Source organism: Nilaparvata lugens, chromosome 1 (genome assembly GCF_014356525.2).
Source record: "Nilaparvata lugens isolate BPH chromosome 1, ASM1435652v1, whole genome shotgun sequence".
Taxonomy (NCBI): Eukaryota; Metazoa; Arthropoda; class Insecta; order Hemiptera; family Delphacidae; genus Nilaparvata; species Nilaparvata lugens.
In genome coordinates, this window is record NC_052504.1 from 72,744,864 (window position 1) to 72,770,953 (window position 26,090).

Consider the following 26,090-nt stretch of genomic DNA (forward strand, 5'->3'; position numbering starts at 1 on the left):
CATATAAAAAGTCATTTTTACCTAATACACGTTAGTCACTATTCGACCTTAAAATATAGAACTATTATAATATATTCCATGTTACTTATAATACTGCTAAATATTTGATATTCTTATAGTAGCTGTATTAAGTGAGGAAAGCTGGAAATTGCGCTAAATTTAATTTGTGAATCGAACGACTGATAACAGATGAAATATTAACAAAACGTTTCAGCCAATCAGATATATCTGAGACAATCCGTTTGTACAGCGATTCTACAACTTGAATGATACTGTAAAATGTTTTGGAGTTATTATAAGATGTAACTGAAGAATAGGATTATCAGTATTGTATTTTGAATACCAATCTACATTATGAATGTCAATGCATTTGTGGTTTCTCTGACAATAATTACTGTTCCAATAATTACTACCTGAAAAAATACATCAAGGAAATTCAAGAGTTCCATACAGGTGAATTACAATACTTCTTTTAATAACCAATCAATAATTTGACAGCTTTATAACTACTATCAATCAGTAACCATATTCAACGTAGCCAGTTACTTGAATTTATTGCCTACTAAACATTTCACGATTTTCATTAATCTAACATTAATTTATAGGGTGTGGACAGTTATAGAATTAATAACAATTGAATAATAACGTTACACCACTACTGGTAGAATTCAAATTAAATTCTAGAGAACCTTGAAGTAAATACTATACAAATCAAAGTTTTCATTTAATACTCAACTATTTATCAGGAAGCTAATCAAACGAAAAGTAGGACTTGAGTTACTGAAAATGATGATCACACGAGGGTCTTGACTCTTGGGTTACTATTAATGACAATCACTTCTGGCACTAGACAAACTCAATACTAACAATACTAGTCAAGCTCTGAAGAAACTCGATATTTTAGACGACTGGATATCAACAATCTGACTCTTCTTCCAATCTAAACAAACTCAGTTTTCAAGTAAACTAGACTAATTCAATATACAAGAAAATTGGATGAATTCTATATTTAAGACAATCAACAACGGTCAAAATCCTCTATAAATCAATAGCAATTCAAGCAACTGGGAAAAAATTTCCTAAATATGCTACAATCTTTCTCCTAAGAGAATATTTCTGTAACAAAAGATGAACTACATTATAAAGCCTTCAACAATAAATAAGAAATTGATCAATTCTCTTAAAAGTACAGAATTATTTCGGTTGCAAATGTTATCACTTGAAAAATTAGAAAAAAATAGACTACTAGATTCTGAATCTTGAACAGAATTTGCGCTACCGTCAGACAACTTCAAATTCTATCACTCAACAACAGTCAAACGAATAATTACTTTCGTCAATTGAAAATAGCGAATCACGACTGGCACAAAAAAAGCCGGCAAGGAGAAAGCACAACGACAATACTTGACAACACAGCAAGAAGGCGCGTAAAGCACTGAAGATGTGGATATGGCGAAACGAGCTAAGTCCACCGCGGAAGGCCGGCTCCCCTCCACCTCTCACCGTGGGTACGAGTGGCTCTCAGTCAGTACTCACTCTCACACTCTCTCTTACCCAGGGTACGATTGACTCTCAGCTCTATCTCTCTCAGTTTGACTCTCAGTTATCGCGTATCGGCGTGCTGAGTGCAGAGTGCTGACGCTGAGTACAGCTCCCACCTTCGCAGCTCATTAGCGAAGCCACAGACGCACGCTCTGCAGTCCGACTGACAGCGCGAGCAACACTTGAAAGAATTATCACCAAATGCCGACACAACAGACAAAAGAGATCAGCCAAGATAAAAAACCAAATGTCGGGAATCGAGGTGACAATTTGAATAATGAATGATGCAGAGCTGAGCATTTGGAAAAGGATTTGGTAGGAATGACAAGTTTGCAGTAAATAGTTCCAGATATTAACATGTTGTAATGAGACTGTATAATGTTGGCTGGAAGTTCGACAACTGTTGTAATTTACCTAATTTTTATGTTCACTGGGAAAAATTGTAAATAATACTGAATAAGACTCTCTTAATCAATTAAGAGTTTTTATATACTTTACATTACTTGTTAGTCATATGAAACTGCATCAAGGAAGCAATGCTCTCGCAGTATATGACACGTGAAAGTGTAATAATATGATAGATTACTAATATCCTTCATCTATGAACACAACAGATTTCACATAACATACATTAAGAAAAAATAAACCAACAAGGAGGTCTGCTAATCTGTAAGGACACAATACGATAAGGAATTCTCTGAGTGTTATTTTGAACTCCTATGCTTACTATCATGTTTTGCAATAATGAAGTAGTGTATTAATTCAGACACGAAAATCAAATCACAATGCAATAAAATCAAAATTTGACGAACTTGAGTTGTAGATTTTTATTTTCATGAGTAACATTGAGTAACGTTCTATATCATATAACTGGCCGAATGAGTTACTAATTGTAAGATTAATTGATAACTGTACAACCTTCATCCAATCAATAGAGTTTCAAATTCTCAAACAATACCAGATATCATAATGATTCCAAGATCCTGAATTGACTCTCGAGCTCGGATCTTCAATTTGATGATGAGAAAAATATTATGGCCTCATGCCAATGGTCCAAAAAGAGCTTGATATGCGCTATAAGTTGCTATAATATCGGATTTCCTGTTCTAAGTGGACTCAGTCTAATCGATTTGATCATAACAGTTTTTGTGAGTTTAGTTTTTATCGATATTGCCTTTTACAAATGCCGGTAGTATGGCTAAGCTTTCTCAAACCAGATTGAGAAATTAGCATATAAATTGGAATTTAATTGATTGCCATGTCCCTTATGATAAATATTGATCGAAGCTATCATAACTCATGCATTCAAAAATCACACTCAAAACCAATATTACAGTTGACGAAATTACAATAAGAAGTAATTTTACCGTCTTTATCTTTCAGGGTCATATTTCTATGAGAGAAACATGATGGAGAATGATGACGAATGAACCTAAAATTTCAGGTGGGATTCTATCAGTTATAATTTTTAATCACATCTACTCAGCTTCATGTTTGCAACATGAATGACAATATACTACTGTAACTTACATAGATTTTACTGAAAAGCGGAGTAAAAAATATTCATTGGATACACAAGATTTGTTAAAATTGTCGGCTTCAGCTCTATTATAGCTCTATTCATCACTCTAAAATGACTATTTGCCATTTAAATAAAAAATATTTTCCAGACAACAAATTGGAGAGTCTTACAATTTCATCATTTATCTTTGTTTAGACTTCTTTCCTCATGGATTCAATACATTTTTTCAAACTTCATGAATAAATTTGTTGAGGAAGAGTAGAAAATGAAGATGTTGAAATTAGAATTTGGTTTAAGATTATAAGAAGAACAGATTATTGTAAATGAGGAAAGTGGCAAAAATAAATTGGTTGCTCCTATATTTTCATATACTATAACTACAATCAAAGATTCAAGAATATAGCAAAAATAAATTTGTTGCAACTATATTGTCATATGCTGGAACTATAATCACAGATTCAAGATATTTTATTAAACTATTCACTATGTTAGAATATTAGACTTATTTATTCGACTATTGATTAACGATTTAATATGGATGACGTATTAAATCTATACTAATATAATGAATTATTGATATTATTGTTATCATTGATGTTTATAATACTCACTCAAATCTTAGCAAAAATCATAAAATTGAAATAGAATAGATAATAAATACATATCATTAACAATCATTATTTTATACATCATTCTATTCTATATCCCACCAATTTTTAGTTTACAAAAAAAACTCGGCACCATCTTTCAGCGACTTTACAAAATCAAGGTAGCGTACTATCCTAGGTTAGTTTTAGAATGGGCCATACATCAAACCAGTACCTGACACCATATAGATAAAAACTACATGTTGGAATAACACACGGCAACCGGCCGTATGCAATGTATCTTATCAAAAACGCCTGCATTGAAAGCTGATAAATCACTTATGAGACGCGAAAGGGCGTCGGAAGAAGGATTGGTTGGAAAGTGAGAAGGAGAAACACATTACACATTTGAGTAAGAAGGAACGAGTAAGAGAAAACGAGTGAGACAGATTGAGGGAGTAAGGAAACTGAGTGAGTATGATAGGGTTGTAAAAGTAGAGCTTGAGGTCTCCTTACTACACATGTTGTTGCTCGCCGAACTGAACTCATTCATCATTTCAGAGTGGAGTTCACAGGGCGAAACTATGCGAATAGTATTCACCAGCAGGAACAGATGTTCGCATGACATTTAGGGCCAGGATTAACATATTTTGCAAAGCATGACAGCATACCCAACTACCACAGAACATTGATGACGTCTTCCCAAATGAGACCAGACTAGACGGATCCTCACTCTAACGGTTACGATCTTCACTGTAATAGGATGAATTAACAGAGAGTATTGATGTAGTGTTCAGGATGATTCATGAAAATAGATTTTGATATATAAAACTGTGATTGATGAAAATAACGTAGAAGAGAATTTGGAGTTGAATGTGTTTCAATAATTGAATAAATTTTGAAAATTGTCAAAATCTTCTGATTTTCTTCGAGAAAAAGTCTGTAAATTGACAATCAAGTATTTGTGGCATGTAAAAACTGAAGAGAGAAGCAAAGCGTTCTCGACTTCTACAAGAATTTAAACATTGGAGAAACATATTCGTATTCAAGATATTAAATTATATTCATATTGATGTAGATACAATTTTATCAAACTTTCCTCCCAACAGCCAGCCGATGCCGATCATCGCAACTCGAAAGAATTAACAGTTAAGAATCAAACGATTTTTTTCAGTTCAATAAATAACGTATTACATGAAATTATAAACACACACAGTCTCTAATGTTACACAGGAAATAGTAGCAGGTGACTACTAGAATGATTCTATCACAAAGACGAAATTGATCTAGAACACAACTATTGAAAAAATTAAACCAAAGAAATTTCATCAGAATTATCACACGAAAACATATATATATTTCTGAGATCCAGTACTGGACCAGGAGGTTCACAAACCCTGCTTCTATTTTTTAGAAAATTAGTGAGTAACTTGTATAGCATTCTTGTAATTCTTAGTTATATTGAGGATTACGTGGAAGAGAGAGCCTCAACTACGCCCTAGCACTACTAGTAATTATTCTACTTATATGTACTATTTTTATTTATATGTACTATTTATGAAGTCATTTATCCATCCATATTGAAAGTTTTCATTATAATTTTGATTTAGAATAATGGTGGAAATCTCATACCTTCTTGCACCAGATGATAACGTAGCGAGAATAAGTAATGCAGTAAACCACTGCTTACACAATTTAGTCACTATAGATTTATTCATCACCAGCGCATGCTACCCAACGAATTCAGACAGAATAAACGAATCAAGAAAGTGGCAAAACACAGAAAACTTGTATATGAGCAACATTGTTTGTCTGATTAGCATGCTTCACAAAGATACAGAATGAAGGAAATTTATAGTTACAAACTGAGGGCCTAAACATCGCATACCTACTTTAGTTTGCAGAGGCACAGAAGGAATATTGTAGTGCATTCTGTATAACTAAGGTCAAAAGTTGCAAAAAATAGAAACCGTCTCTTCAACCTTCAATCTGAGATGAGGATAAGTGTTATGAAAAAGTTACAAAATATAGAAATGACTCGTACTCTAAATACCGTTAAGAAGTATTGGCATTGTGACCGTATCATTATTGTTACTTTTATTAAATAATCAGTAATCTAGAATAAAACATTTGCTAAAATGATAGCCTACAAATCAAAAGTCGAAAAGAAAAATAGAACTGTAACCTAGTCACGTACCTTGTCAAACATTAGACAAGATAATGATACATCCGAAAGAATTTGGCGATTGTAATGTATCATTTTATATTGTTGAGCAACGTTGGAAGAATCTTACAAAACGACTCCCATCAAGTATTGCTTTCTAAAAGAAGATATATTTGAAATCTGAAATGTCAGACAAGACAAGGTCCAATCAAGAAAAGAACAAGTAGAAATCATGTCAAACTTTGTCACTGATATTATAGGTTCTGGGCTGAATCCACAGTTAGTTCTCAGACTAGAAATTTGTTTAAAATATTGTGATTAATTTGTAAAATAAATTATTTGGTTTAGTTATTTCTACCAAATACAATCTACCATTGTATTGATTCAGAAGATTTTATTTCTAATTTTTGAAACTTACTTCTAGATGGAGAAATTCATTCCTGAAATATGTTTCACAAGCCTTATCTAGTGTCAAGACTTACTTATTCTCGATAGGAAATACCACAGTATCAGCGTCATGGAAACTCCATATGCGGGGAACTCCACATCACCCACTCAGTCAAAAGTCAAAAACTGAACTTTTCAACTCACCTGAAAAGAATACGTTGCATTAAAAATATATCTGAATAATTGAAAATTATAAAGATTATATTTGAAATATCTTTAACCAGATATTGATAAAAGCAAAAGAGTAAAAAAATAAATGAATTCAATTCTATAAACATCAAGTCCGAAAGTATACAGTTAGAGATCCAAACGTATTGATTGTCTGATATTAACAATTCCAAACACTTTTCATAATGGAGCACTAATGACAAACTTATACTAGAATACACAACATAATTCCACTACTTCAGCCCAAAACTTCCCTCAATCATCAATTTCATTTTTTTTTACATGTCATCCAATCATCAGGAAGATAAACTTTTATCCAACAATTTAATGCCACCAAATTACTCTGCAATTGAAAAACGTTGTGGAAAATCAATTACTCATACCGATCTGAGTAACAGCATATGCATTGGTTCATTAGATGACATCAATCTGAGTGTGATACATAATGAATGACATGTGTGGGTTTGCGAGCAAAACTGTGTATTACAAGATCGATAAATACTCGCGAAGATATGAGATGAGCCAGATAGCAATGTCAGTTCAAGATGAAAGATGTGGCTGCTGACATTTGGGAAATTAATAGAAACCATTTTATCTAGCACCATCATCTCTGTCTCTTTTTACTCTACACTTAGTCCATTCCTTCTCGGTCTCTCATCACATACATTTTCTTCTATTTTATCTTTCACACCTCCTGTGATGACAAACTCCAACCGCAAGGTGCAGCAACAGCTAACACTTGCTAACAGATTGCGTCTAGCTTCTCAGAACGGTCTAAAAGAGTACTTTTAACGCTTCCACTTTCAGGAATAAAAAATAATAATTTTTCAGCATAATACATATTATACTCAATATTATAGTGAACAGCTATAGTCTACACTCTACAGTATAAACAATATGTACATTATAGTATATATTAACAATAAGATTTTTATTAGTTACAAATAGTAACCTAGCTTAGTTGTAATTTATTGTGGTACAGATGAGAAAAGCAAGGTGACTGATGTGGAGTCTTGCAGTGTGTCAAATATAATATGAATGACCGGTGTGATATGAATAGGTGTGAGAGGACGGACATCTGCATAATATGAATTATGAACAATCATTAACACTAATTAGAGGTCTCTTGAGTAAACTACACTAGTTGTATCATATTAACCTAGATTCGGGTGGAGAAGTTAAGAGACAAAGAAGTTGGAAGAAAACAAGCATCGTGGAAAGAGAAGAGAAAGGTGAAGGAGGAAATAGAATAAAACAATACATGAGAAGGTAACTTTCAAAATGCTTCCAATATAGAATACTTTATACATTGCAAAATAGACGGGGGAGATGGATGCTCCTGACCCTCAAGATTCTGCAGACTAGCTGTCTTGTCTGGCCAGAGACAGAGGCGGTAAAAAGCATAGTTTAAAGCAAGTTAGCTAGTGTGACCAAATAAATAGAAGAAGAAGACAAAACTTGCATTGTCCAATAGGCGAGTGTGTGATCAGTAGTGACTAGTGACAGTCACTGGTGACAGGGGAACACAACCGTCACTGTCACTAACGTTCTCTGTCACTGTCGCGAAAACTGGCTTGCCAACTACACCACTGTCACCTCTGATCCTAGTCCTTAGATAACCGTGAGAACAATGTACCTTACTTCAAACGCACTCCAACTCCAAACAAATACTGCATCGCTTGAAATGTTCTATCTCTACGCATTTTCATGTTAAGTTAATCAAATAAGATCTGAAAGCTAATACTGTTCGGGAAATATATGAAGAGCCCTGGCAGGAATGTGCTGTTTTTCAGAAAACGGTGCTCGCTTTTTTCAAATACTGCATCGTTAAATCCTTTGATATGTTTTATCTCTACGCATATATTGAAATCAATCCAATAAGATCTGCAGCCTGCTACTGTTGCTCAAGATATGAAGAGCCCCGACAGGAATATGCTGTTTCCCAGAAAACGGTGCTCACCTCAACATTGCTTGCCTCTAAAAGTCGATTATATTTTTAATTGAATTTCAATTCTTGGTATGAACCCCAGTCTAAGATTCACCTTGGTAAATGGCTTCAGTATCATTTGCAAAGGATATCATAGTTGAGTTGAGTAGCCTTAAGCTTGAAAGATCACTGAACACTTGAACTAGAATATGAGGAAGAGAGATAGCACATGTAAAGGAAAAGTTGATACTGGGGAATGATCTGCATTCAAAAATTGCGTATACAAGCGATTCAGGCCTGTCGACAAGACGAAATTGTCAGAAAATCGCCCATGATTTTTTTTCTAGATCGATTTCTACAGTATTTACAGATTTAACGCCTAGTGAGATCGGACTCCCTAGGTCCGAGCTGAAACAAACCCAGCTGGACACACTGAATGCTCAAGCAGTCGCTGGTCTCGACTGTCGCAGGACTCTTCTGTTGTTTGCCTCGTTTGGGTCGATGTCAAACGAGGCAAACGACAGAAGAGTCCTGCGACAGTCGAGACCTGCGACATTCGAGGCCACCGACGGTAGAGGACTCCTGAAAAAGAGGCCTCTACTGTCGCCTGACGCAGGCGACAGGCGTCAGGCGACAGTAGAGGACTCTTCAATTTTCGTTCACTCCCGACAGTCGAGGCCTACGACCGTAGAGGACTGTTTTCCAGTCCTCTACTGTCGCAGGCCTCGACTGTCGTCGGTCTCGAATGTCGCACGCCCCTCAAGCAGGGTTCGGCCCTTTCTTTACACTTTAAAATTGCCAGGTGATACAAAAATAGTACACTGACTTTTGAATGCTATAACTTGGGTTGGGATAAACCGCAAACTTTACAAATCTTTCAATTTCTTTTCGACCTAATATAATAATTACTTAATACCGTAAAAGGAATTCGTTAACTGAATTAATATTATAACAGTTTTTCAGGTCTGCAGCAACTCCATCATGCCTACAGGAGAGTTTCCCTTGCTTTGAAGGTGCTTATTCCCAATTTAATACAGTTTATTTAAATGAATTAAATCATTTCTACGTGTTTTGCTGCCCTGAAATAGTGAACTATTATTTGCAATTCATCATAACTTGATGAAAATTAACATATTGATAAGGTTATTATGAGAAACATTGACAAATAGACAAGAAAGGGATAAATAAGAGTTTCAGAACTGCCGTTAAAAACACAAAGAAAGAAACATGGATTTTTATAGAAAAGTAAATTATTATTAATTTTTTTACGGAATGCTGAAAAAGTGGTGACTTCAATCCTACACATAGTTTTTGATTTCTGGAGAACTACTGTAATAAACCAATCCCCCTCTCCCTCCGCACGACATGATAGCAGCAAGGGAGTAAAAGGAATTGAAGTTTTCACTAAGAGGTACACAACTTGAAAAAGCTTGAGAACCACTGGCCTTTTTACTGGCTAAAAATTTTATAGAATAACTCAAAAAGTTTCTTGTCAATCATGGTTTGTTGAGTGAATTTTTTTTCATTCAGTTAGATCAATATTTCAAATTCTCAGGAAGATTAACTGACATAGAAAACTGGAATAAAATGTGGAAACATAATAATATTTTTTGAAAAATTCAATAGTTGAGAATTAAAGTTTGTTGGAGTCAGTTTTGGGCTTGACCCGTTGTCCTCTCCCGTTCATTGTATATGACTATAGTACTGCCTGTTGCCTGAATGAATAAGTAAATGAAATCTATGGAAGATGTGGAAAGTATTTTCTCTTGATTCTAGAAATTGATAATTGAGTGGTTTGGAAGACCTCACATATTATATGTTTGATTATTATTTTCAGGACAGAATAATTAGGTACCAGTTGTAGATTAGTATTGCAGACGTAATATAGGTACTCGGGTCCATTTCCGAAAATCCTCACCCTAGATCAATTTACTATAAGAAAAAAAATTCCTTTTTTTATTGAAGTTGGCCAATGAAAGGAAGCACACTCCAAGTTTTGAAAGAATTACCAAATTTATGAAGCATCACAACTATGGTGCCAACAGAAACAATTCAAAATTGGTTTACAAATAAGACACTAGAAAATTGGATATTAGAATTTAAATTCAAATCTTATTTATTGAATTCACATTACTTGCAATTATAAGCAATAACCAAATACCAAAATCACAATTATAGTACAGTCACTGTATACATTGGTGCATGCAATTTATATTGTAGTTCTGATTTCTTGATATATATTTTGAGTACATAAGAGAAGCCCAGAACCAATTTTCTCATGCAAAATTTCCTTGTGCTAGATACAGGGTGGCCCAAAAGCCTCGTATTTCCGGCTCATTTTCCAGTTTTCAGCTATTTCTGCCGAATCTCGTAATCGGACAGAAAAATTTGCTTCCGCCTTTTTTTAGATTATTAAAAGATGAACAAAATGAGATCATTCGGAACTCTCTATCTCCAATGAGTACTGAGTTATAATTTTTCAAAAATGAAAGAAATTTGAAGAAAAAATCAATCTTGAAGAAGTTTAGTTTTTGATCAACAATATCTTCCGATTGTCACCATTTAGATGTATAATTCAAAATCCCTCTGGGCGTATTTTTGTACTCTACAATCTGAGATCAGGTAGAGCGCTCTATCTCATATACATTTCCAGATACACCTGACAACTATGCTCCTTGTATTGTGAAAAACACCTAATTTTCAGCTTCAACCATCATCACCAACTACATTGTCCTCACATCGATATTTCGCACAATGACATAAGTTCATGAGATTATGTTCTATGAGAATCACCCGTTAGGTGCACTTCATTTCAGTATTTCCTGATGGAGAGGCGCGCTTAAGGACACCTCAAGGATCAAAATTTCAAACACATAACTTTCGACACAATGCTCAGATTTCATCGTAATTCATTCTTCTCGGCTCGTCAAGGCAGTTCAAAATCATGCATCATAAGTCAAATTCGGTCAAGTTCACAAAATTATCAACCAGTTTTTTCTTCTGTATCTCTCATAGTTTCTGATATCCGCTCTTGAAAGTGAGACATTTTTGAAAAAAAAAACACTTTTGCCTCCAATTTTTTCATCTTTTCGGCCTTATAATTTTTGAACGATCGATGAAAAAAATCCGTGCTAATTATGAGCTGATAGAGCATCGACTTATCTTCAATTTGATGTAAATTTTCACTATTTCACGCATTTCCCTACGACTGTTGCAGCAGTTTTAGTGTTGAGAGTGAAATTTGCTGTTCAGCAACAATAGATCAGTTGACAATGAAATTTGGAGGGAATGTTTGGAACACAATTTTTGACTCTGCAGCTTTGTTGAGACTAGTTTGGAGGTGAGCATATCAAAAATCCCAACCCCTACATCATGTGCTGAAGGGATGAGGGTGGTTTGAAAGATGCATTTTCCACTTATTACTTACATGCTTATATCTAGGGAACAATGCGTTCTATTGACATACTCAACTGCATAAAAAATGAAGCTTTATAAATTTCCTACAAGTTTTGTTTGGTAGAGGTTTTCGATAAATCTGATACTTTTCGAGATATTTTTGTTCTAAAGTGATGCATTTTCAAAAACCAATTTTTCTCCCATTTTCTCGCTCTCTCAAATTTCATAACTTTTCAACAATTGATGATACAAGAATGTGCTAATTACGAGATAGTAGAGCATTAAATTATCTTTCATTTCAATTAGACTATTTCACGCATTCCCATACGACTGTTGCAGCAGATTTAGTTTTGACTTTCTTGGAATATCACACTATTCTGTCATCATGAATTGGCAGTGTGCTTCAGTATGAAAATTCATATTGAGTACCTATTGGAACGTCTGCGGAACTAAACACAGGGGGTGTTTCTAAACTTCCTACCAAACAAAGACACTCAAAGAACTTATAACAGCTTGTCTGGGCGCCTAGATGTCTTCTGGTTTTCTCGCGCTAAATTCCGGAAAGCGTTATATGATAATTAAATCTTGTGTAAGCATGATCTGATCAAATAAATAGTTGGTGTATCAGTGTGGATGTGCTTATGGTTTGGGACGTAGTTCAGTTAAAAATGTTATTTATTCTATTGATAAAATTTTTGTTCATTATTTGTTATTATATTCTTCAATTTTTTTTAACATTTGAATTCCTAATTAGTTTTATTTTTACTTTTTTCATAAGTATTTGAAATCTTTGTATTTTTCATTTTTGAAATAGGTGATATTTTTGTTGTTTGTATTATTTATTATTGCATAAGTTCGTATTATTTTTATCATTATTTTTCTTTTTTCATTTCTATCTTTACAATTTTTATTGTTAAGAGACATATTTGAGGAAACCCGTTGTCTTCATTGTGAATAAATAAATAAATAAATGAATGAACTATTGATTGCGTGCAATAACGCATGCAATTAATAACTAAAATAACATAGTATTGTCTCTCGAACTTTCTCTGCTTTGAACTTGGGCTGTCCTGATGCCAGTATGTCTTGAAGGAGATTAGCTTTTGATGTTAGTATTTTTGAAACACCAACACCAACAGCCATTAGCCGTTTTCACACTGATATCTCGCCGACACGACATACTGACAGGATTTACTCTGATGGACAGTATAAGAGGAGGCTGCGGTTTATAACTGCGCGAGGCCTACTGAACTACTAGTAATTTTGTGAACTTTAATTTTGCATAGAATACAAATGTTCATAAGATGCTTAGTTTCCGAGATATATGCGAAAAATGAAAAAATGGTACTTTCAAATCACCTCCACCTCTTTAGCACAGTGGGTAGGGGTGAGGACTTTTGATATGTTAATCCTCTTACTATCCTTAAAAGAGCTGTGGAGTTGAAAGTTGTGTTCCAAACTTTTCCCTCTATAATCTTTCGTTGACAGGACTAAATACCAAATACCAAAAGAGCAAATAAATTGTTGATGGATTGATGAGAAAATGTAAAAACTTCCCGCAGCAAATTGACAGTTTTGCAGCTTGCGCTCTCTATGAGCGAATGATGGAACTAACTACACTACTCTCCACCAACGGCTAAATGCAGTACTGTAGTCTTGAATGCAGTTCAAGAAAGACACACATTATGGAGCAATCAGCGGGCAGCGGTCAGAGTGGTTTTAGGTACAGTATTGATACCTGTATCCTGGAATCTTGGATACTTATATCTATCTCCTTCTAGGTAGATAGAAGACTACTCTGATTACTGCTCGCAAATCCCTATGTCCAGACTGTCCTGGCCGTATTCGTTAGATTCAAAAACTCATTTTCATTTCTTCCTACGTCACTATTTTTGCTAGAACTAGTTACATTGGTAACTAATTTTTCAATTTTGGATGTATTCTATTTGACCTATTACTTAACAAAAATTTTCCACGATTAATCTACGTACTGAAACCTTTTTTGGATTCAGTGACATTTTAGAGTCTACCAACTATTAAAAACAAACGATTTTTTGCAAGTAACATTAAAGCACTGCGTTCTGGGAAGCTTTTATTGGAATTAATATATATTTTTCGATTTTTTCTTCGAAAACGGTACCATGAGCTCAATCAAGTGAACCAATTTTATTTGAACATTTTTTAATAATCACTCTTAATGATTGAAATAACTATAAATTAGAAGAAAGCTACTCTTGACTTCACTCTTACTGTGGATTGTTCAATTCCTTCCTATACCTGTCCCTGTTAAAGGCTGGGTCATAGCCCGCTATAATGTTTTGTTACATAGGAATAGTTACATAGGCCTGAAATAGCCTAAACCCTACTGCTCAACTGTAGCTGGTTTTGTGAGGCGTCTTACTTCAATGCAAAATACATCAAGTCCTCTGAAAAGGATGATTTTTTCCATTAGTTTCAGCCTCATAATTCCAATTACCTTTGAATTCAGCTACACTAACTACGGAACTTGATTCTAGTGAAATTTTTTCCAATACCAAAATGAAGAGAGATGAATATTGTCAGGTCTATACTGAAATAAACCAATTAAAATACAATGTAACATTCTATTCACGTTTCTGAATTGATTATTCAATGTCTAATGATTATTATAATAAAACAAACAATGTTATAGCAAATAGCTATAGCACATAAACAGCTATAGCAAACGTGGTGGTTCATCATGAGCCTGAATTGTACGACTGGTGAAAACATTTTGATTGATTGCTTCTACATTCGGACACCGCATACTGAAATTCTCCTTCAACATTCTCTGGTCCTACGGATCCTAAATCCCCGCAACCTGATTTTATGTTAGCAACATAACATGCTTGCAGATTTTCTTGTAAGGAAGAAATCAAAGTTTCAAAATTGATGCTGAGTGACAACTTTTCTGAAACTTTGAAATTGAAATATTACTTGTTAGGGCAGGTTATTGACTTGACTTATGACTTCTATCTGAGAAGACAGAAGACAGAAATCTCATTTGCTTCCAGACACACCACAATATATAATATGTTGCGCAGCTGCCTTCAAATATTGCATTTGCTAGCACAAACACAAAAACGGATTAATTTCAAATGAATATGTTCTTCCGAAGCAGAATGATATCTTAATAAATCGATGTGCAAATGAACAAAGGAAGTGATTTATTACTCTGTCAAAGTCCAGGTAATAAATAACCACATAGCTCTTGTGACGTTTCTAATTAGCAACATATCAAAAGAAAGAGATAGGAAATAATGAATACTGTAGTAACATATCAGAAGAAACGCAACAAGAATTGAGAAATGGACTTAGCGAAAGGTAACTGTAAAATATATGAAAGCCTTCTCGCATACTGAGTTGTATTAGAATTGAAGCCCGACATGCCTAAAGTAATAATAATAATTATAATTAGAAATATTATTTAACTGACTCAACTTAGAATGCAACTTCTGAAGCTGCTCAATGCCTTGAATTATGCTTCATTATGATGATCTCTTCACATTTTGCAAGTAACTTTGTTCCTTTTAAAGGAAAAGAGAAGTAGGATAGATTGGTTGTTTTGGCACAACGATTTTGCGACACCACATGTCGTCCGATTGTCGGACAATATCCTTGAAGCCTTTCACACTTAACGACTGATAAATGTCCTATGAATAATAATGCAGAATCTATAATGTCTAGTCTCTTATAGTATGTTTGTCTCCAATTAGATACGAATTTTGCAATTTTGACCAATTGAAATAAGTTGTATTATCAAATATTTATCATCATCTTACTTCAACCTTTCAAGAATGTTTTTAAAAATAAATATATTTTTTTAATCTTTGAATACATTTTTAAGACATTTGTCATTTCACCATACTTCAGAATAGGAAGGACATTTCTTTATAAAACTCAATTCAACTTCCTCCTGATAAATCAAAACTTAATTATATCAAGTTACATTCAAAGTAAATTCTGTTGTGAAAATAGCTTCAGGTCTTCTACAAGAATAAATTGCAGAGAATTTATCACTATTACTGTACAATAAATTGCATCAAACATAATGCAAGTGAAATTTAATGCAATTCCAAGTTTATTTCAGCCTTTATGGAAAGAAAACTCCTCCTCTTCTATGTATACAACTTATTACATTGAAATAGTTGTAGAGTTTGTGTTTTGCAGCTGCAAGCCACGCCATTATAGACGCATACCAGATTATTTATCGTACTATTCGAAGGCTATTTTATGTATTCACCTGACTTTATGCTCGTTAAGATAATCATAATCATTTTCTGTAAAATTATTATGCAAACAGTGCTTGTCTAAAATTGTTAGTGTTGGTGAATGGAAAATAGACTTGTACCAGAGTTCGTAATCCAGCCACTTAAGGGGCTGCTGTCAACTTTATGCAACATTAAACTCAAGAGTAGACAGCTAGAATAGCATTGTGCAATGTACCAACCTGAGTTGACTGCTGTTTATTATATCTTACATACTCAATACATTATCTTCCTTTGGTCACTTTTGAAGAGTGTATTAGAACATAATGAATCACAACATGCAGTCAACAGTCATCATACATTTCTACATCTACTCAGCCAATAATGTAAATTTAGTTCAGAGTTCAGATTAAATTATAACTAATTCAATGCTCATTTGACTCTATATCTTTCTGGTACTACCAAACACCAATAAGAGCTTATTGAATTATCAAATACATGGACAACAGTATTCAACTGTACACTGAACAGTATATTTTATTATTGGGAACTGGTATGAGAGAATAAGGATCGATTGGAAAGATTCCAACTCTGTCAAATATCATAAACTTTGTTGAAGGGTCTAGAAGCGAATCACGGGAAATAATAATAATGCACATTCGACTACTGTGAACATGATCTGATAATACAGTAATATCGAATAGAAAAGAAATTATACAGTATGGTCGTAGAAATAACAACAGCAAGGACAAGACAAGATAGTGGTATAAATTGCTCTTGCCTTATTACAAACCAAGAATGGATCATTGAAATATGATAACATGACATTTTCAATAATGAGGCAGATTTGATATAGATTACAGTAGTAGCAAGTAGGAATAAGCAACAGCAATTCTTCAACGATCAATTCCAGTGAAAATAGATTTTAAAATCTGAAAAACATAAGATCATTACACATTAATTTCTTGATGGAGAACAAGAGCTAAACAAGAGTCATGTGTGCCAGAGTCAGTTGATCATTAAATGGCGAATAATGGATAATGGATGCTGTTTTTGAACTTTAAATGGATCCCGTAAAGGAGAAGAAAGGTGCTGATCAATGTCGGTGAAGAATGTGCAGAATGTGGAGTCTATTAGATTGGCGGTCATCTTTGATCGGCGTCAACAAAACAAACATGTCGTGTAGTGAAGAGTGGAGGATGATTGCACGACTTTTTCATTACAAGGGCATGGCTTCTTGGATAATATTATAGAACACAACTTCTAAAAGGCTTCAACAACTATACAATAAATAATTGACCATCGACAAACGACAATTCATCAACATTACACAGCTCAGTGACAATTTGGCAACGAAACACATTAGCAGGTGTAAGCACGCGATAAAAATATATCAGTGATACATTTCGGTCAACCAACCAAAAGTTCATAATATAAGACAACATGTTGTACATATCTATGTACAGCAATACATATAATGTCGCACAATAATATATCTACGTAGGCTACAGTACAGTAAATTCGTCTACGACCTGTAATTGTGAACAGATATACAGAGTGACAGCATAACCATACTTCCACGATGTACTGTAGGTGGTATACACATATTCGACAATGTATATAATGACGCAAGTTCATGATTGTATCGTAATGTTGGGATGGAAAGAGTGTAAATATAGAATAAAGAGATATACCAGTATAGTATTTGATATTTCTGAGATCCGATCGCCACACAGCGGGACATAATAGAGACGGAGGTATTTTTAAATCTTTCAATAGCATTTAATTTGCCGCTTCATTAGTGCAATGACGTCGGCGTTGATATTTACGAGACGGCCAAGACGACAACAAGACGACTACTAGAAGACAAGACTGGTAGGGAAGAAAGTAGGTGAATTGTAAAAACAAGTGATTATGATTTGTGAGATGGTGAGTGTTGAAGTGAATGAGGTGAAGAAATGAGTTATAATCAGCGACTTATATTATATCAGTTGATATAACTTGAGAACTATAATAAGTTAACAGAGAACTTTTCTGATTAGTGCGCTTACTTCCCCTACTTGTGCTCCATCACATCCCTTTCCCAATCCTTTCCAAAAATTCCAAGGATCAAAAGCCTTCCTATGACATGGATAGCCATAGTTGGAAGAACTTTTGATCCTCTACCCTTCTTCACCACATAACATGTATAAATTGCCTTCTAATATTGTAATGTGTTCTCATATTTATGTTATTTATTTTATACTGTAATGTTTTTTTATTGATGTAATTAATTTTTATTTCATATTGATGTATCTTATGTGTGTGTGTGTGTGAATAAATAAATTGAAATTGAAATTGAATTGAAATATAATATAAGTCGCTGGTTATAATTACTGTAATGTAATGTGATTGGACGTTGATTCTGAGCATTTGATTTCTGAGCCTTATGAAAAATGTCTGAATGGTTATAAAGAATAGATCTCTGAACTATAATAATAATCTTAATATTCAAAATAATTTCATTTTGGGCAGTAAAGAGACAAATTCTAAAGAGAGGCAGCCAGGTCTGGGCTTCAAATCAACTTGTGACAATCATTCAATCAATTTATGATTTCAAAAAGGTTTCTGATATTTTGGATGAATATTCCACTGACTAGAAACTAATCGAGTCCCAAATTGCTAGTAAATAATATTTAATTCTATAGTTAATTTGGCTCTATTACTATTCACATGAAAAAATCCAAATTAAGCCGCAATGCACAGTAAAAAATCCAGTTTGAAAAAGTGAGCAGCTATTCTGCTGTAGTAATTGTAGGGAGCTTCACTAATAGCTATTAATTAGGAATTGGATGTTGGTGGCAATTATACAGTTTCCTATTGTTGTCTACTTATACGGCTCGGCTTGTAAAATGTATGTAATTTACCAATGCTACTATATCGTCCTTAAGCTGGGTTTCATTACATTATGTTGTGTACACTACGAATGGGAGCTATTCATACGTCATCAGAGGTGGGAGTGGATTTTCAGTTGAGAAGAAAAACGGGGTGAGAAGGGGTGGGGGTAGTGATAGTAAAAGCATAGATAGGAAATAGATAGAGTAGCGATAACAAAATGTTTCTACAACTAAAGTCGACGAATCAAATCGAAGAAAGTGGATGGAATAAAAACAAATATTTGGTGGAAATAGTTAAAAAAATTATACCTACAAGGGTCATTTTTTCACCCTCCAATCACATTTTAGAAGACTCGTGGTAGAGGAGCAACTTTTACAGAACTGAACAAACATCCTGTAATCTGTTTTGGTAGGCTGAGCCACTGGTATGAAATGCCTGAACCTTCACAGCAATTACGTTGAAGAATAAATAATCCATAAATGTAAGTAACATTTAGTGAAAAAGTTGTTCTTTAATATAGGCTAAACTCGCATTTTATTCATGGCCAATCGGAGTTTGAAAAGATGACCCTCGTACAATATATTGTAAAACACTGCCAAGTCTGAGAAACAGTACTCCTAGCCATAAGCTTATTAAGCTCGTAAATGCTTTTAGCTTAAGTAAATGCTTATTTATAATGGAAAAATTCTAGTCCTTTTTGAAAGAATTGTCGAGGCGGTTGACACTCTCCATGAGATATTTTTCTGGCAAAAAATTATCTGTTGTGGATAGTGCAAGCAGGCAACACCTGGACTATCATCATCTCTAATAGGGCAGTACGACAAATGGATGCTACGTTTAGCATAGTCCCATAGAACAAACCAAAAATACGTTTGCCTTATCCTTGATTGAAGTCCAATAATGATATTATAACAAAACTTCAAGATATTCTAATTACTAATATTAAGATATTCTATGTACTAATGGACGACATATTATTTCATATTGATGTCATATTTGGGACTAGCGTAAGTAACTATGGGGGGGACCTTTTTCCAAACACAACTACACAGTGTCATATATATCTATAGATGAATCCTATACTATTAAACGAGCAATTTCTGTTTATATGTTTAGATGTTTATATATCTGTATGTGACCGGATCTCGAAGACGGCTTTAACGATTCTCACGAAATTTGAAACAAAGTAGGTTTATGATATGAGAATTCGATTGCATTAGGTCTCAACCCTGGGATAACTCGCTGAAGGACATTAAAAGGATTAATACGTCCTTGAAAAAACAGCTGGAAATTTTGTCGTCTGCCCATACCGTAAAGGAAGTGAGTGAACGAGTGCATGTGTGGGATCATTCAGCTGATCTCAAGAGAAAAAAATTCAGCAAGAAACACTTATTTTTCGTCTACTTTTTTTTGAAAACATATTTACTTCAGAAAGTCCAAAAATTAACTAGATGCTGTTAGTGTAGAATAGTACATAGTATATTAACAAATATTGTAGCAAACATAGTACCTCATTCTAAATCGAATTCGTAGTATATCTATTTAAAATTGTTGATATGTTTGTTTTTTGAAGTGTGAATAAATTGTTATTTTGAAGAGTGATAGTAGTTTAACCTAGATTTTAATTTGGACCGTAGTATAAAAATTTGAAAAGGGACAGTTTTGGGCATAAGCCTGTTGTGCCTCCTGATATAACTGTAAAAATGAATAAATAAAATAAACTATAAATTCATTCTTTCGTTACAATTTTTCTATGCTGTGACACTTCAGAGCGAAGCTCGGTCCCCGATATTAATTCTTTATTAGTACAGTAATCACAAACAAGTTTCAAACCACATGTTGATTAGATTGCACGGCTATAATTAGCAATAATAATTTCAGTTGATTAGATCGACCATCTGACCAAGAGACGGGCAGATTAGATTGCAAAACTGTCAATAAATAAATTGGAATATCGCGATATCAGGTGGAGACCACAGAACAGACCCGATACGGAAAGAAGCTGTACAATTATTATTTGGTGTTGGAGGTCAAGCAGCTTGTATTGAGGTCATCTGCATCATGTCCATGTGGCCGAATATTCAGACAATAATTATGTAATTAATTCGGAGAATACTGGCGGAAGGGGAGCAGCATCAGCAAGATGTTCTTCTCGAATGAGTGGGAACAGGAGAAACTCAAACATAAAATGTTCAAGTATACAAAGGGAAAAAATGGAAAAAAGAAAAATAGCAGAATGTTGAAAATCGAGATGAATATCTTTGTTGAAGTTCTGACACTGTGTTACTTGTAAATATTTGAAAAAAAAAACACTTACTTTTGTTGGAGTATTGAGGAATGCATTTCACTCCTGAAGAGGAGCTTCATCAGCCTGACACCAGGGGCGCTTGCTCTTATGGGTTGGACTGTGTGGCCAAAATGTGGGAAAATATTACACTCGATTTGAAGTTAAGTTGATAATTTAATAAGTTGGATTTGTCATAGTGGAGGTGTTTAAAAATTTTGTATTGTTCTAGTGTGTTGAGTCTCTGGCTTTTTTGAAGAATGTGTAGGATTTCGATATCTGTTTGTATGTTTTTGTGATTGTGTCCTGTGTCTATTAAATGTTCTGCATACGTAGATTCTGAATTTGAATTTACTGCTTTTATGGGCTCATTGTATCTTATTTTGAATCTACGGCCGGTCTGTCCAATATAGAATTTTGGGCATGTATTACATTTTAGTTTATAAATTCCTGTCTTTTCAAATTGTGAGCTGTCTATTTTTCGTGTTTTTAGTTGGGTTTTCAAGTTGTTGTTGGTTCTAAATGATGTTTTGTAGCCTGATTTTTTGAATATGTTTGCTATGGATTGTGATTTTTGATTGAAATATGTTAGTGTGACATATTTGTTGGGATTTGGGGGTTTCTGTTTCTTGTTTTTCATTTTATGAAGTATTTTGTCTATTACATTAGATGAGTAGCCATTGTTTTGCGCCAGATTTTATATTGTGTTCAATTCTGACTGGCAATCTTCTTTTGTAAGTGGAATGCTTATTATTCTATGGATCATGGAGTTAAAGGTAGCAAGTTTGTGTTGTGGTGGATGATTTGATGTTTCATGTATGAGTGTATCTGTCATTGTGGGCTTTCTGAAAATACTAAATATTGGTTTGTTGTCCTGTTTTGATATGGAGAGGTCCAGAAAGTTTAGGGCATTGTTGGTTTCATACTCTGCAGTGAAATGTATGTTTTTGTGTATTTTGTGCAATTCTGAGAGGAGTTGATCACATTGTCTGGCATTTCCTTTGTAGAGTAGTATTATGTCATCAACATATCTTTTCCAATAAATGATTTTTTCTGCATGTTTATTTTTGAATATTTTTGTTTCTTCCATGTGTTGCAGGAAAATTTTAGCTAGTATACAGGAGATTGAGCTTCCCATTGGAAGGCCCTCTTTTTGACTGAAGTATTTTTGATCATGAGTGAAGTAATTTTGTGATTTAATGATTTTTAATATTTCTATTAGCTCTCTGGTGTGTTCTGGTGGATTGTTCTTGTTGTTCAGATTTTTTCAATAATAGCTATGGTTTCTTTTACTGGGATGTTGGTGTAGAGGTTCTTGATATCAAATGATGCTGGAGTGGAATTATATGAAATGTGAATGTTTTTAATTTTAGTTACAATGTCCAAGCTGTTTTTTAAATATGCAGGATGCTGGTCTACTGGTATCAGTTTCCTTAGTTGTGAATCCATTTGTTTAGCTAATTTGTATGCTGGAGCTTTTTTGTAGTCTATGATAGGTCTTACTGGTGTGTTCTCTTTGTGGAGTTTGGGAAGTGCTTGGAGAGTAGGTGCAGAAGGGTGAATTTATTTTAAATACCTTTTTTCATTTTCTTTGAGAATGTGTTTTGTTCTGTTTATACCTAGTTTAATTTCATTCTGATATCTTGTTGTTGGGTCTTTCTGGATTTGCTTTATATTATTTTCCAAGATAAATTCATCTATTTTTTTGTTCAGATCATCATTGTGGATTATAACCATGCTGACAAAGGAAACAGCATAGTTATAATCCACAATGATGATCTGAACAAAAAAATAGATGAATTTATCCTGGAAAATAATAAAGCAAATCCAGAAAGACCCAACAACAAGATATCAGAATGAAATTAAACTAGCTATAAACAGAACAAAACACATTCTCAAAGAAAATGAAAAAAGGTATTTAAAAGTAAGGGTTTCTCTTTAATCCTTATAGGATATTTTATGATGGATGATAGTTTGGGCGTAGGAAGAATATAAGCAAAAAAAAAAAAAAAAAAAAAAAAAACAGGAAGAATAAGAAGAGCATGGAGCATGGAGAAAGGGAATATCAAAATGTAGTGTTTTCCAATTTTGAAAGAGAGGCAAATTAAACGCGGGTGTTAAAAGGGTAAAGGATAACAAAGGAGGAGGAGGAAGAGGGAGAGGAGAGGAGGAGAAGGAGGAGGAGGAGGTGAAGAATGAGGAGGAGGAACAGTGAAATTGCAAAGTACAGGATGGACGATTTGGTGATACTGTAAATACATTTTCTCAACATCATTCACTCTATTAGATCAAAAATATATTTCAACTTTGACCTTGGTTTTCCCACCCGCAAGTTCCCTTCTCTAATAAAAAATTATATTTTTTTTAGTAATCGAGAATTGAATTAATATCAATGAATTGAAGAAATAGTAAAGAAAGAAGGAAGAATTGAAATAATATAAATAAAAATTCCGCAATTTGTTACACTGAAGATTCGAAGATTCATTCAAAATACTGTTTATAATCGAACTGACATTTCGCACTTTTGTCCCTTGAGCCAGTAATAGGCGTAATATTTGAGGGAGATGAAGTGACTTCGAAGTACCACACTCAAAACGAATGGGAATTAGCAGAAGAATTTCAGAAATGAGCAGAAAAGTATGCGAAAGAAGGATAAGAAGGCGAAGGAGTAGTTTATAAATCAGCTGTTTCAAAAGCATGGCTGGGAGCTGGGAGCGCTGGGCTGATTCGGCTTGAGCTAATCTTTCAAGGCGATCTTCTTTCAATCGTTTACGAACAGAAAGAGGTTTGGTGTGCAAAGCACGTATATGGCAAAAGTTTCCAAAACTAAATTATCATTCAAAATGCTGGCAAGCAGTGTCTTATCAGCAAAAAGCTAACCGCAACTCACTAGGAGAGGCTCACTAGGCCTAACTTCAGCAAGGCCACACGCGTGTGAAAGTTTCGCCGCTATTACTCAACAACACAACTTAGTGTGCTCCTCACTGTCTGTCTAATCAACCGCAGCCGTAATCTATAATGAAACTCAATTTCATGTTTCGACACATTCGATTATAAATTTAGAAATGTTATCGAATTCAACGCCCACTTCCAAACAAAAATAGTGTATTAGCATGCAGCGATAATTTAGTAGCCTACTAAACACTACTTGTACAGAATATAATGTTGTTCTAACTATTCACTTTTGAAACAATATTTGAGTATTTGAAAATTATTTATTCTTCTAATCGTGATTTATTGATTTTAAAGTTATCAATTCGATTATGAGGGTGGAGTAAAACCCTGGAATAACCTTGGCATAAAATGGTAACAACCTTGTGGTTATAGAATCAAGTTTCTACTTAACATGCACGAAAACTATTTAGCTGTTCACTTGATGAAATTATAATGGAAATATTATTGTACTTTCATAACTGAACGAGAATTATTCTGCTTTAACTTAAATCAGCCTCAAAAAAATCTTGTAAATTGAAGTGGATGTAAGAGCCTCTGGAACATTATTGATAAAGACTAGAAATCTGCAGAACAGATGAATGGTTAAATAGTCTTCACGGGTCCAAATGAATTTTGGTATAAATTTGATAATATCAGTCAATAAGAAAAAGAAGTGATTTTTTCAGGTGTTTTTGCACTGGCAGCGGACGATTCGGCAAGGCAGGAAGCTCTCTGATTGGCTATACTCTGTTCAAATTAACTTCGGACTTGGGATGGACATGCGCAACAGAGAGGGCATACAGCGGCAGGGATACAACGGCGGCTATGTTACCGTTGTGTACCGGCCAGCGTTCTCTAATTTCCAGTGAGTATTCAAACGCTCATGTTAAACTTAGGAAGTTTCCTCTCTGCAATCACAGACTCGACTGACTCTATTCGACAAATTGACAACTACGCTTCCACCTATGACTCAATCCATCACTGCAATTGGCTGATCTCCCTCCATTTCTCTGCGCCGCAAATTCCTCCAAGTCTGAAGAAGATTTGCACGGAGTATAATTATCAGCTGATTGGCTGACTGGGTTTGCGTTCGGAGCATTGCATAGCTGCCAATGCAAAAATGCCTGAGAAGACGCTTCATGTGGTTTGGCTCTTAGCGTCCACATAAATACAAATCTCAATAAATAGTTCGGATTTCTCAGATATTCTACCAATGAGTAGATACTCATTACTATAACTTATCAATTTGACAAGATTAAACTTGAAACTTTATTCAATAAGCAGCAATTACATCAAAGTATCATTTGGCCGATAAAAGGCGGACATTGACAGGCCTGCGATTCCAACTACAAGCACCTCGACTCAATCATTCGTCACATCGTCACTAGCATTAGAACATGGTCGGAGCCAAGAGAATAGAATAAGAATGTTAGAATAAAAATTTAGTTCTTTTCTCTCTTTTCGGAAAGCTGAATAGTTCCGATGACTGAGATGCTTGTAAAGATATAAGAGACTAGAAATTATTACGATTCAACTAAACCCTCTTAATTTCTTATGGTTCCGAATCATCAATAATTGATCATTGCATCGCTGCATATAGAGAATTTACAAACAAAAATACTATCAATGTAAATAATCGTACAGAATCCTAAAAAATTCTACGCTATAGATTTTCTAATAAAATAGAATACTGGGTGACTATATTACTTCATAGACTGAGATTCTGCATACAGTAATATACTACCAAAAAATTAAACACACCAAACATGTATTTTTAAAATATTAACAATACCAAAGTTTCAAACATTCACCGACTTCCTTTATTATTATACTTCTTTTGTTCACTTTCTTCCTTCATCCTGTTGAAGGTTTTATTCGTTAGCCTTGGTTGAACAAACCGTTTGGCGAGATTAGTATTGTTTGGAATGAAGTGAGTATGTCAAGGACAAGTGGGCTTATTTCACTTTTGCCTTTTCTGCTATCATCGTTTTTAACCTGTTGACACTGTGTCACTTG

At 34.2% G+C, this 26,090-nt stretch overlaps 1 protein-coding gene across 5 annotated transcripts in view; it reads right to left on the minus strand.

Annotated features, from left to right (window-relative positions):
- LOC111048384 (cGMP-dependent protein kinase, isozyme 2 forms cD4/T1/T3A/T3B) overlaps positions 1-26,090 on the minus strand; it is a 205,891-nt gene that overhangs the window by 131,732 nt on the left and 48,069 nt on the right. The window contains exon 1 of one of the 5 annotated variants that reach the window (XM_039442437.1): positions 1,280-1,427. The exons of 3 other annotated variants lie outside the window; for them this stretch is intronic. The gene's annotated coding sequence lies outside the window, so the exon portion shown is untranslated. Of the gene's footprint in view, positions 1-1,279; positions 1,428-26,090 lie in introns of those variants that run through there. One more of the 5 variants, XM_039442440.1, reaches the window with a different exon arrangement.